The 14123-nt window shown below is 37.6% G+C and overlaps 1 protein-coding gene across 9 annotated transcripts in view; it reads left to right on the plus strand.

The window, feature by feature from the left end:
• NFIB (nuclear factor I B) overlaps positions 1-14123 on the plus strand; it is a 231201-nt gene that overhangs the window by 120315 nt on the left and 96763 nt on the right. The window lies entirely within an intron of this gene.

The raw sequence follows: 14123 nt of genomic DNA on the forward strand, positions 1-14123 counted from the left end.
GGAACCTAAAATAAAATTCACTTGGCGATCCAAATGGAGATGACTCAACTTTTGTATTCAAGTGGGGTCTTAGATGCCTGACCACATTCACTCCCATTGCCAGTCGGTAAGGTGATAAAGGACAATGAAATAACAGCATAATAAAAATAATTTAGAGTTTATACTTTTAGGCAAAACACAGAGAGTGTATTGTTTTGTTTGAGGTCATTTTTTGTTTCTTATCTTTGCACAGCTTGCTGGATTTTTATCTCATTTTCACTTTATTAAAATATTCCTTAAGTATTTTTTAAAAATAGAACATTTTGTGTAAGATGAAAAATGATGGGCTTTATTTCTTAACAGTGTCACAGGAGACAGAGGAGCTGTACTCTGGTGGACAGTGGCAGAGCTCTGTGGCTTATGATGAGCGCAAGAATGTCAACCTTGTTGCTTTCATGTGCTGGCTTGAACTCTAGGCCAGATTTTTTTCCTTTTATTTTTTTTAAAGATATATTTTATTTTTATTGAGAAGGTAGATTTGCAGAACGGAGAAGAGACAGAGAGAAAGATCTTCCATCCACTGGTTCACTCCCCAGCTGGCTGCAATGGCCTGACCTACACCAATCTCAAGCCAGTATCCTGGAGCTTCCTCCAGGTCTGAATTTCAGTTATCTGCTTAGTTTAACGTTTTGATCTCTTTGGCTTTATCTTGGCTCTGTTTAAGGTATATCTTCCTATAGCAAGGTTCTCAAATCACAGACTATATGTATAGGATACGTTGAAAAAGGAGAAGTTTTACATCTTTTCTACTACAGCTTGTAATGAAAGTCTCAAGCAATCCATTTGTTATGAAAACCCTGGTAAAACTAAAATTAAATTTTTAAATCTGATATTATGTTCCTAATATCTGTTGCCAGATAAATTCCCATTACCAGAGAAAGCCATGGACTCTTTTTGTCTTATGGTTTCAGCTTTATTCCTATGGCTTTTAATAACGTTCAGAATGTCATTGCCATGTATGGGGCTTTTTTCTTAGTTTCTGTATCTCACTGAGATATTATCCTTATGGTAGAAGGTGTGGGAAGACACAAACATGAAGTTGCTGATAGATAACATGTTATGAATATCTTACACTTATTTAGATTCCTAATCCATTTTCTTATTTCAGTATTTTTTGAATCAAGTTTGCAAATTTTGCTTTATATAACACAGACCAACTAGAATATAAAACAGATTTCAGGCCGAGACTTACGTTTTTGAAGTTAACTTTATTTTTATCTATTTGAAAGAAGGAGAGAGAGAACAATAGAGAGAAAGAGCATCTCGCATCTGCTGGGTTATTCTGTAAGTGCTGCCATGATTAGGACTGGGCTAGGCTAAAGTCAGGAGATTACAAGTCTCCTCTTTCTCCGATGTGAATGGCACGGATCCAACACTTGAACCCTTTCCCTGCTCCCTCTCAGGATGCACATTGATAGAAAACTAATCAGAAGTAGAATATCGACTTGCATGCATGTATTTAACTATGGAGGTAGGCATCCTGAAGGTGTCTTAACTAGTGCAACAAGTGCCCTCTCCCCACTAAAAAAAAAAAAAAAAAAAAAAAAAACCCTTAATAAACTAGTTGGTACCAACTCCGTGTGACATTTAGTGGTAACTACCATAAACTAAGATGATAATTTCAAAAAAGAGATATAAAAGTGAAACTTTAGGAGAAAACTTTAGGAGAAACTTTCAGAGAAATTAAAAGCAATGACACTGGAAACAGTGTAATGCTGAGAGCTGAGGATACACAGCAGACCTTGGGATCCTGTTAAAGTCCTATTGGAAGTTGGCAGCATGAAAATTGATGCAGTGTTTCTCATTGTGCCACTTTTCTTTTAGCAGGACTGTTAGCTTGCACAGTTTAAAACATCAAATATTTTGTTATTGTGTGCATGGGTGATTACAAGTTTTGATTCTCTGAGTTCATATGCTTCCCTGTGCAGATACTCATATTCTCATGTTATTTCCTTTTTGTTTGATGTTCTAACAAAGCAAAGCAGGTTATATAATGCCGATAATAGAATTTTATTTCAAAAATGAATGAATCTAGGGAGGTCATCCTTTCAGACTCAAATTTAGCCTGCAGCACCAGCATCCCAAATGGATACCAATTCTGGTCCAACCTGCTCCACTTCTAGTCCTGCTTCCTGCTTACGGCCTGGAAAAGCAATGAGTGTGAGTTCTAGTCCTTGGGCATCTGAACACATGTAGGCAACCAAGAAGAACCTCCTGGCTCCTGCTTTCGATTGGTTCAGCTCTGGCCATTTCAGACATTTGCGGAATGAACCAGCAGATGGAAGATCCCTTTGTCTCAACTTTTCGCTCTGTAAAGATCTGTTTTTTAAATACAAATAAATAAAACTTTTAAACATGTTTCAAAATAGATTTATTTATCTGTTTTAAAGTTAGGGTTACAGAGAAAAAAAGAGGGAAAGACAGGCCCTAAATGGCCACAATAGCCAAGGCTGGGCCAGGCCAAAGGGACGAGCCAGGAATTTCATCTGGAGCTTGCAGGTGGATTAGGACCCAATTATGTGGGCCAACGTCTGCTGCTTTCCCAGGCATAGTAGTAGCGAACTGGCTTGGAAGTATAGTAGACAAGGCATGAAGTACTGTACATATGGTATATTGTTGTAGGCAGCAGCAGAATCTCATATGCCACAGCACCAGCACCAAGAAAATAGTTTTGTCTATTCTTCTTTTGTGAATTTTTTATGTAAAAATGCAGGTGTCAAATGAGGTCTTGTAAATTATTTCCTGGAGGAAACTCCCATTTGAAATTACATCTCTTTCCAAGTATGTATTCTTCTTATATTGCTGTATGTCTCTGTATCAACAATCTTGTGATTCAGAAAACTGACTAGTATTTCAAAGTTGTTTGTGTTGTGATACAAGTAAATGACATATAAGTACGTAATGATCTGAAGTAACAGTAAGCAGTCATATTAGTAGGAAAATATAAATGCCAGAAAAATATGTAAAAATAGTTTTTTAAAGGTTGTATCAAGTGACCAATTCTGAGATGATATGAAGAAGAAGTGATAAATCTGAATGGGTGCGTAGGATGGCCGAAGGCTTCTTGGAAGAGGCATTTTCAGAGCACAGCATTGAAAACCTGTTTCTTCCGAGTCCTGATTATGTTTCTGTATCACTGGCAGGCATTACCAACGACTCTGGGGTTTAGGATTCACTACTTACTGCTGATCAGTGAGACTGCTTTCTGACCTTTAAAAATAGAACAATTACAAATACTTGAGATTTGTTAATATTCTAAGTGAGATTAAAGTAATTTTGACTAACACGGTTTAGCTCTGCTACCTGTCATTTGGTTAAAATCTGATGAAATGGGCTTCCCGTGTATTAGCTTAGAGGGCTGAAGAGGTGAAGTGAAGGGAGAATAGAGTGAGGAATGACAGAGCACAGTGGGAGGAGATGGCCAACGAAAGCTGATCTAAAGGTGGGAAGAAATACCTCCGTTTCTTTGTTCTCCCCGACCACCGAATGTCCAGACTTGTATCATTGATTCTTATTGGTTGGAACGTAGCCTAACAGAGCTGGGAAAGAACATTTATAGAGTGAGGGATGTCTGAGGACAACTTACCACCACCTGGCAATTCTGATTCAGAGGATGAGGTGGAGGAATGGAATGTAGGTCAGATTCAAGGCATTAATTTGGTGAGGGATTAGGTTTGCATGATACTATCCAAAGCCATATCACACAACTTTTTCTTACTGGCATAATTTTTTTTATCCCACCTGAAGTTTAGTGTACGGCTTTTCATAATGTTAGTGTTAGGTGCTTTTGAAAATTCTTGATGAGTGATCTTGTTGGTTAATTTTTAAATCTTAGCATGTTTCCAATGTTAAAAAGAACTTGATCTTCTCTAAATAGAGTTCATCTTAAAAACACAAGCCAACAGGTGAGAGGCTTATGTTATTTGTATAGCAATTAAATTTGGCAAAGAATTATGAGTGATCTCTCTCTCACCCTCCTGACCTTTTGGAGGTGCTAGGAGTGGACAAGGAAAATGTCAGCTGTCTTTGTAATCAAGTATTGCCTGCACTCAGACATAATGATATGGTTTCTTGGTTCTCTGCAATTTTGGTCAAGGTTGGATATACAGCTTAGTTTGTTTTATGATTGGAAGGCGGTGTCAGTTTTGAAATGACAGCATAATAATCCATTTTGAAAATTGAACATTAGCCATATGTGATGTTATATGCAATGAAAATAATCTTTATAGGCATGAGAGATGAGTCTGTAGTAAAAAGCTTGAAGTTGATCTGTGTTAAAGTTGTGTCACATCTGGAAGGCATTTGGTGTGTAAGATTACATAGGTTTGAGACCATTCAGGGTTAAGACATGGATGGGACATTAGGCAGAAACTTGTTCTTTTTCATACTTTTTAGATTTAGCTTAGAGAAATTTTGAATCACAAGGAGTCAATTTGGGTCTCTATTAAAATTACAATGAATAACATGACGAAAGGGGCGGAACCTTGAGTACATGGAACCCAACTTGGCCCCATTACACTCTTGTTTATCTTCTTGAAATGGCACAAGTGGGCATGCATCTCATCCTTTTTGGTTTTCTCATTCCCCAGTTGATTGTGGTCATGGATGGTAAAGTTCAAGGTGAATTTCTGTCAGAGGTTCATGATCACTTATGGTTGGAATTACTTACCTTTAATCCTATTTCTTAAAATGATCCATTTGCAAGAATATTGTCTCCTGTAGCTATAATGAATCCTCATATTTGTGTCGGATTGTAAACTCAAAGTTTTTATAAACATGTTGTTTCTTATATTACAATAACCTTGGCTACCCTAAAGAAAAAAAGGAAATCAGCTATTTTGTTTTTATTTTGCCAATACAATTAAATTCCTTTCCTCTCAAGCACAATTTTAATTTTAAGAGGAAGTTACTATCTTGTTTGTTTCCTCATTTTATTCCTTTTCAAATATTTTAGTTCAGTGATGTATTATTCAAATGGCTTTATTCCTGGTAAATTAGCTTTTGCCCTGAAAACATGGGGACAGAAGGTCTTCAAACCACTTATCAAGGAACTTCTAGGACACTTAATACCATTATCCACCACATCAGCTAGCTTCCTGCTTCATCCAATGACATCTCTGATTTTTTTCCTCCAGTATTATGATAGAATTGTTTTATATGCAGAAGCAGTAATGTGTGTTCAGATACAAATCTGCTTTACATTGGAAGGAACTGTGTTCTTTGTTGCCTTTCTGTATTATTCATTTAATTGTCTTGCACTTTTGAGTCAAATTGATGCGTGTCTGTGTATATGTATATATATGTACATATATATATATACATATGCACATATACATATATATGCATACATACATATATACATGTCATCAGTGATGAGGGCCATGACTTACAAATAATGCAAGGACTGGTTGTTAATCACACACAACTATTAAGGGACATTAAAAAAACCATCCAATTAGTTGTCTTTAAAGCTCATATAATGACTTCATAACATTTTAATGATTTGTCAAAGTTTATTTTTTAGTTAATGGAGAGATTTGTATTCAAGTAAAAACTTTTCTTGGTAGGGACACATGCCTGAAATGAACATTGAAACAATTAGAATATATTTTTGGATGCTGACTCAGTTGACAAATTTTATTTGTTAAGATGTTGTACACAATTAGGAGTTAAAATATGTATTGACTAAAAAAACAAGCAATTCAAGTCTATGGTTGGTATTATTCACCATGTATTTTTTTAATTTGAAGATGAGAAATATTTAAATGTTAATAGCCATCATTGCAAAAACACTGTTTGCCCGTTAAACACATGTTGATTGAATATGTCCTGTGTGCCAGGAATTATGCTGGCAATGAATAAGAGTAATACATATCTTGACTCCATGGATTTTAAAAACCAATGGGAGGGCCCAGCGGTGTGGCCTAGCAGCTAAAGTCCTCGCCTTGAAAGCCCCGGGATCCCGTATGGGCGCTGGTTCTAATCCCGGCAGCTCCACTTCCCATCCAGCTCCCTGCTTTTGGCCTGGGAAAGCAAGAGAGGACGGCCCAAAGCCTTGGGACCCTGCACCCACTTGGGAGACCCGGAAGAGGTTACTGGTTCCCAGCATCAGATTGGCGCGTACCGGCCCGTTGTGGCTCACTTGGGAGTGAAACATCGGATGGAAGATCTTCCTCTCTGTCTCTCCTCTCTGTATATCCGGCTTTCCAATAAAAAAAAAAAAAAAAAAAAAAAAAAAAAAACCAATGGGAGAGTTGACACTAACCCAATTCTTTGATAATTTGTGGTTGTCAAGTATTTGCAAATGACTGTGAGGAGTTGAATGCAGGGAGAGCTTACTATATGGGGAACTTTTACAAATGTTAGGGGAGAAGAAAGTAATTTAAAGTACATTAAAAAAAATTGTCAGGCCTAGCACTTTGGTGTAGTGAGTTTGGCTGCTGCCTGCATTGCCAGCATCCTGTAAGGGCACTGGCTGCTCCACTTCCCACCTAGCTCCTCGAAAAGCAGGAGGTGTTGATCAAGTGTTTTTCCTGTACCCACTTGGGAGACTTGGATGAAACTCGTGACTCCTGGCTTCCACCAGTTGCTAAAGGGAGCCCAGAAGAGGTTCTGCTCTGCAAGAAGAAAAAATTACCTGGAAAATATCAAAGTCTTTTGTCCAGGTTTATCTTAGCTATATATTTTTATTCTAGGTTGGCAGAAAAACGTGAAGCTGAATAGTACAGAAGGGCTGTTGCAAGGTCAGGAGTGTGGTTTTTTTTGTTTTGTTTTTTTGTTTTGTTTTGTTTTGTTTTGTTTTTTGTAGGATTTAGAATAATGCCTGAAGACTCTAGCACAAAATAAAGCAGATAGGGAAGTCATTGTACCTGGTGGCATCCCAGATACTGCTTATGACTTTGGAAGCAGAAAAACATTGATTTTTCTCATGCTTTCCTTTTAAAAGCAAATTTAAAAGTAACAGTATCATAAGCCTATTAGTTGAATAGGTTGATGTTGAAACGTGGCACTGGTTTTTCAGTTTGCTTCCATGACTGTGCTCTTGAGTCTGATGAATTTCTGGCTTTCATTTCCAACTTTGTGCTTCACCAACATTCTCCTTGCATTGCATGCTTTGTTGTAAAATGCAGGTTTTTGATTTCCAAGTTGGGGTGGGAAGGTGTATATTTCATAATGTAGTTGAAATGCAAAATGTCTCCCAGATAGAAAAAACAGAGCATTCATCTCATGTTTTCCTACTGGATCTATCCAGGTTTTGGAGAGAATTTCATTATTTTTACATGGTGAGCAGCACTGGAAAATTGATTCTTCAAATACACAGTGCCATATTCAACTAATGTTATGAGATATGAGCAGTGTTGCCAAAAGATGGCAAACCCTACAACTCTCTTAAGAAAGTTAAAATATAGCTGGAATTGTTTTGCTTCTAACAAACATATAATCTTCATAAAATTGGGGAAGAAATGTTTTGAAAGAATAACATTTTAGTTTATTTTTCTCTAGTACATCAACTTTTTAATTTTTTAGTCAAAATCATTTCATGAAACTCCTCCCTCCCCTGCATTAACACCCTTGCCTCTGTATTTATGTTATCCTGGTGCATTTAGCGTCTTTTTTTTAAGTATGCCAGATTGCTTTGCCTTGTTTTTAAAGATAGAAAACTGGATTTGCTCCCAGGGACTCTTTCCCTAACTAGGCCAGTTTAAAAACTAAACAAGTATTGAGTCAGTTAATTAATTTAAATGAGATTACAAATCAAAAACATATTATGCAATCTTGACTTAATTACCACATTTCATTTACTTAATTGAAAACATTCTGTAGAAAGTTAGCAGTCTTGACAATGACCAGTGTATATGGTGTCTTTGCTTTGTAGGGGTTAAAGGCTTGGAAAGCCATAGGTAGAGGTGAACCTGCTGGTGACCTTTGGTTCACTCAGTCCTTGTGTCAGTTGAGTCATTGAACTTAATCTCAGAGCAGAAAGGTGAGAGCTGATGATCCCAGCTTTCGTTGTTGGGGGCTTTGGGTGCTCGGAATGAGGTGCTGCAGCTCTGCTCAGGGGTGCTGGGATAGTTAGCACTTTTTGTGCCTGGGTGTGTGTTCTGGGCAGTAATCGTCTCAGTTTCGATTGGCTCTCCCACACGATTTGCTCTTTCTCCCCTTCAGTTTCACTTGTCTGTTTTTCAGGTGCTCCCCTGTGGACGAATGTCAGTGTAGAATCCAAACAAATCCTTATTTTGACCCATGGGATATAAGGTTTGAACCTAGTCTGATCTCCCTGTTAAGGAACAACATGATTTGATAAAAGAAAGTACAATGATAGAATGAGTAGAATCTGGAGAATTAGTAAATAGGATCCATTACATACCCACTGTATTACTTTGTATCTTTCTGTGGTTAATTGAATTATTTTAGTCTCAACATAGCAGCCCCTTTTAAATCCATGAGTTTTGCAAATTCTAACATATAGACTTCCAGTGCTCAAAATAGAAAGGTATAGTTGGAGGTATTGGCCTTCAGAGGGGAAATAACCTAGATTAAAGGACGTAATTGAAAGTTTGTAGGATATCATGGTTCTCAAATTCTATTTTGATTCTGCTACAAATATTCAGAGAGGTCTAACTTCTCTTTTTGTTTAGAATTTAGTTTAGGAGGAGTACAGATTCAGCAAAAATAGACCAACGACACGATCAACAAAGTAATGGAGTTAACATTTCCCATGTAGTTCTTGTCAACCATGTTTTGCCATGAACTAAACTCCAACTAAGTGAACTTAAACTCCAACTCCAACTGTTGAGACAGAGACAGAAATAGTGAAGAAAACAGAAAGGGAGACAGGAAGATGAGGATAGAAAGACAGCACACTCACAGGGGGTATTTCCCCACTTATTTCCATGCTTATGACAGACACAAAAAGCACTTAATTTTCCCATGTTCTATGTGTTATTTTAGTAAGCCTGTTATAGAGAAAAAAAGGGCAGACTGTAAATCATACTTTCGTGTCACCCAATTTTAGGAAGGTAGCCCTTGTATGTTCTTATAACTGGTAGAGAAAAGAAATGGTAAATTGATGTAATAAGAATTGTGATTATGTAAAGCTAACTCACTATAAAGCTCGGGACATCACTCATGGCAGACAGCAGAATAGCAGCACTTTGAGCAGAGGAAGGGGAAGAGAGTGAGGGGAGTTTTTTTTCCAAGAACAGTTTTCTTTTTAAAACTGTAGACATTCCTGTCTTACCTTTTTGTTTTCCTTAAATCAAATGTATGAATTTTTATCCTTTTGTTCTGGTTTCTGTGTCTAACATCTTGACTTTTCTCTTTGTGAAGTGATTCTAGCTACCATTGTTTTAATTTGTAAAAACATAAGATTTTAGAATGCTTGTAGCTAGCAATATTTCAGAAAGAAAGGAGGAGACTCTTCTGAGTCCTTAAAAAATAACCTTGTGGTATTCTTTCCTTGACAATAGGCTATTTCTTCACCTGCTTAAGGCAAATGAATATGACAAAGGGACCTTTTATCACACGATGACTAATTTTAGTTCCAGCAAAAGGCTATCTGTAGGTTAACAGGTTGCAGTGTGGGTTTCATTTACTCTGCTGATATCCCTTGATATAAAGGCTATATTGTTATAGAATCATAGATTTTCAGAGTTAACAAGAGGCCTGACAATTTACTTCTTCAGTTCTTGTTCTGTACCAAGATGACCAGAAATTAAAATTAGACCTCTCGAATCTGGTTTTTCTCTTGATAGTCAAGCCGTGGTGTCAGAAGAAAATGAGTTCCTAGAATTGGTATTGGTTAGGAGCAGAAAGAAAGATGGTTCACTAGGAGTAGAAAGAAAGGTCATTACAAATGGTGTGGCCTCCTGGTGAACCTGCTTCCTGGTCTCCCACCTAACGACTCTTCCCTTTGTAGGAAAAAGCAAAGTTGATTTTGGACTCAAAATACTTCCTGTTTTCTACCACCTTTCCATTGCCAAATCTTCCTTCAGGAAATGGGCAAGTGGGATTGAATTTTGCATTAAGTAGAGGTTCAGTCCTAAGGATTGTGTATCTCTTGTTTCTGGAGTGCTAAAGGTTATCCAACTTTAATGTATATTTTTATGTAAGCGTACATGCTTAGTCTTTGGTCTTTGTAAACTTCACATTAATTATTATCTGTTCATTTGACTTATCCAAATTAGGGCCACAAGGCTCTTGCATTTATGGCACTTACATAAAGGTCCTTCAAACAAACTTTCACAACTTTGGTCATCTACTCAACTCCAAGAGTTATTTATCACTCCAGAAAGTTAGTGCTCAGAAATAAACATTTAACAAGTCATTATTTATTAACAGACATATATTTAAGAAACATTTTCATGGACTTCTACCCAACTACCCATAAAACATTGAAATTTCTTTTGTTTAACAGAGTGACTGTAAACCAAATTTGACTCAGCCTCTTTTTAATGTATATGTTAGTGTATAGAATTTTATGGCAATAATAATTACATCTGACTTAGAGTAACTAAATGTTTTTAAATTCTGAAAAATACTTTGAAAGCACTGGTAAATGGTGGTCAGGAAGAAAGTTAGGGAAAGGCAGAGTTCCCAAAAACATTTGATCTACTGAAAGATCACCTGGCTTTGTGTAACCTTTACACTGCATCACACCACCTGAGAAGCAGTGAGTCCTGACGGGTGGCCCATATGGAGAACATACATCCTACCAGTTGCCGTGATACTTTGGACACACTATTTGGGTCACTTAGGTATTTCAGGACCTTTCATAAAACAGTCAGTTGAGAAGTTTGGACTTTCCGTCCATAAAAGTTAGGTACTGGAAGAGCCATGGAAGATTCACTGCTTTTGTAAAACAAGTGGACAAAAAGATTGAAGAGAAGTTGGCAAAATTCATGCAAGGATGTGAACTTTTTTTTAACACCTGGAGACTATTTGTATTGGGGGAAAGGTGATTGATGGAGTTAAAAGACATTTAAAAAAAGCTTCCTTAAATTATCCTTTTGTCCTAGAAGAATCCATGTATGAGTGCACTTCAAAAAGTCCATGTGAAAGGTAATTACGATAAGTTTGCTTGGGTGTAAAAATTTATCAGAGACATTGGCCTCTTGGAATGTAAATGACACTGCTGGCTAGTCTCTGCTGTCTTCTGAACATGGCAGCTGCTGAGAACCTAGAAGCAGCTGCTGTGCCTTCCTCCCTACACCACTTGCACAGGAATTCTCAGGTGGGCACACAGCAGTCCACCAGTTCAGTAGATGCATGGCAAGGTTGAGATGTTTGCACTGCGATGAACAGAGTTTATCATGTGCCTTTTCTGCCTTTCTTTTTGAGTGTTAGTCCATTAAAATATTAGTCATTTTTGGATATAACTCTGCTTCATACCACTGAATAATGTGGGTTTGTCTGACCCAGAACTTTCAGACATGGTATAGTATAATCCATACAGTGAGGCTATGAAGTACATCAAGACACCATGGCCTGAAGGATGAGGTCACTTTGCATGAGGTGTCACCACTAGTGAAAGACAGAGCCGAGATTCACTGTAATGTATTAAATACATAGTCAGGATAGGGAGTGGGAACCCTGGAGCCTGGTAATGGAAGTGGTTCAATAAAACCTTTGAGTATATAGTAATTTGACCTAGGTGGTGAATTGGAAGGGTTTAGATGTGGTCTGAATAATTCCTTCTCTGAAGTCAACCACAATAACAGTTCATTTTTTGGTTTCTCTGCCAATTGCTACCCCTTGGTTACTTCCTTTTCCTGCAGTTAGAATTAAGTGACCAATATAAGTTGACATAGGAGTTAAAAGCAGATTATAGTGTTAGAATTTACAGCCTGCAAAGTTCTGTTGCTGGCCTTCAGAGAGTTTTGGGAAAGCAGTGCATGCTATTTTCATGAGAGGGCACAAGCTTTAGAGTATGAATGTAAGCTGGTCACTGAGTGCCAGGAAACACCAGATCATTTTAGATAGTGAAATTATTATGAAAAGCAAATGTGTGATTCTAATTTCGGGTCTCCTTTAACTTTATGTTAAATGCCTGTTTGTGTGTGTGTGTGTGTGTGTGTGTGTGTGTGTGTGTGTGTGTGTGAATATATCTTTTCAGTTGAAGAAATTGGTCATCAATTGTTAGATATGGGAAAGGAATTTGCAGTAGAAAAGAACAGAGTTAAGACATCAGTTAGATGTTGTGACAGGGAATGGTATTCTTTTACCCAGATACATTTTTTAATGAATAGAAGGGAATTCATCCTTTATTCTTTTGAACCCAAAGTTTAGGGTGTCATCATGGGAAAGAGTATTGCAGTGTCATTTTGAAGGGGTATAGCTAAGTATGCCAAGGGGTATGGATGGGGTATCTGACCCCCGAAATGAAGCTGTTGTTTTCCTGGTGAGATCTTTATGATAGTCTCACAGAGAATCATCATAAAGGTGGCCCTGGCTACTTTTAGGACACATGTCTAAACCTTCATAAATGTAAGACAGTTTTAAAGTGAAACAACTGAAAGGAGGGTCTGGTTGGTGTATGTGGGGGGCGGGCAAGCAGAGCTCCTCATCTGACAGCGTCTCTTAAGAAGTCAAACTGAAATGTGGTATCAATTGTGGGAGACATTTATCAGAGCGCTCACATCAGAAATAGTTCAAGATGTAATAGAATAATGCAGTTTGTCGTTTTTGTGTAACTATTGTACACTGGGCTTTGAGTGTAGCTGGTGTTGTACCACCTTCTATAGGAATCTAGAAGGAGAATTATTGTTAATTAAGTTATAAGTTACTGAGTCTTGGCCCAATTTTGGAAAAAAAGTAAATTCATGGGAGCTAAGAGAGAGCGAGAGAGAGAAAGAAGGAGAGGAGAGAATATGAGAATGAGAGAGTTTCCAGAATGTGCCCAGCTCTCCTTGACTTGCAGGGGATCCTGGGTGGAACCTAGACTAGAAGAAAAGGTTTCAAATTTCTTTACTTTCATTTTGAGAGGTCAGGGAGAAGCTAAATAATAATGTGGAAGCCATTAAATATGTTTAAGGTTTCATGAAATCTGTTGAAGAACAAAAAGACAAGAAAATGGGTGGCAAAGGTAAAATTCTAATCTCAGTGTTAAAGCTAAGCTAGCACATATGAGGCAAAGGGCAGAAATCAATAACCAAGTTATATGCAGAAAGAAACTGGCAAGATTTTCTTGCATGTAACAGTAGAAGCAACAATTGTAGTATGTTAGTCACTTGCCTGGAAGAAACAGAATAAAACTTATGAGAAAACCAACATGTAGCTTTTATACTTAACTGAGATTTAGTCCTTTGCATGGCTGAAGTATCATGGTCAGATTTGGGACAAGTCCATGGAAATCCATGACAGAGCTGAAACTTGCGCTCCACCTAACACATTTTGTTGAAATATACTCTTAAGTCCAAAACTTGCCTTTTCTAACAAGTAAGGAAAGCCTGCTGCATCTGAACCATCCATTTCTCTGGCATTGACTGCATGTCTAGTGCATTTGCAGCCATGAGTGGTGCACCGAGGAATACACAAAAGAAGACAGACTCTGCCTTTGCTTAGGAGCGTGCAATTTAGCAGGGGAGACAAAACTTAAATGCTAGAACCATTAAAAGAAGATTACAAAGTAACCTTAAGCAAATACATAATAATACAGGGCAAATGACACAAATAAATGCAGAGCAGAAATGGAGGAAAGAGGCACAAGTAAAAGACAACAGTGTCGGCTTAGTCAGGAGACGCGTGTTGGCTAACAGTTGTGCTCATCTGTCTTCCCCCATTTGTGTCTGTAGCATCCGTGAGGAATAGTGGTATAGGAAATTCACATATACTATATGCATTTCTTGTTTCTTATCTGAAGAATGTCCATCTATCACAGATGAAAATTAAATTGATCCAACAATTTGCTCTCCACAAAGCCATGTTAGTTTCAACCTAGTAATTTATGCTTTTCTTGGTGCTTGCAAATCGATTGCTATTATGGGATGTAGTCAGATCTGGGCCAGGATCCAGGAGGTTGGGGGATTATTGGAGTGGGTATGTGTACATGCATGTTGAATCCTAGAAGAGTGGGCTTTCTTTCG

Source organism: Ochotona princeps, chromosome 14 (assembly GCF_030435755.1).
Source record: "Ochotona princeps isolate mOchPri1 chromosome 14, mOchPri1.hap1, whole genome shotgun sequence".
NCBI classification, from domain to species: domain Eukaryota; kingdom Metazoa; phylum Chordata; class Mammalia; order Lagomorpha; family Ochotonidae; genus Ochotona; species Ochotona princeps.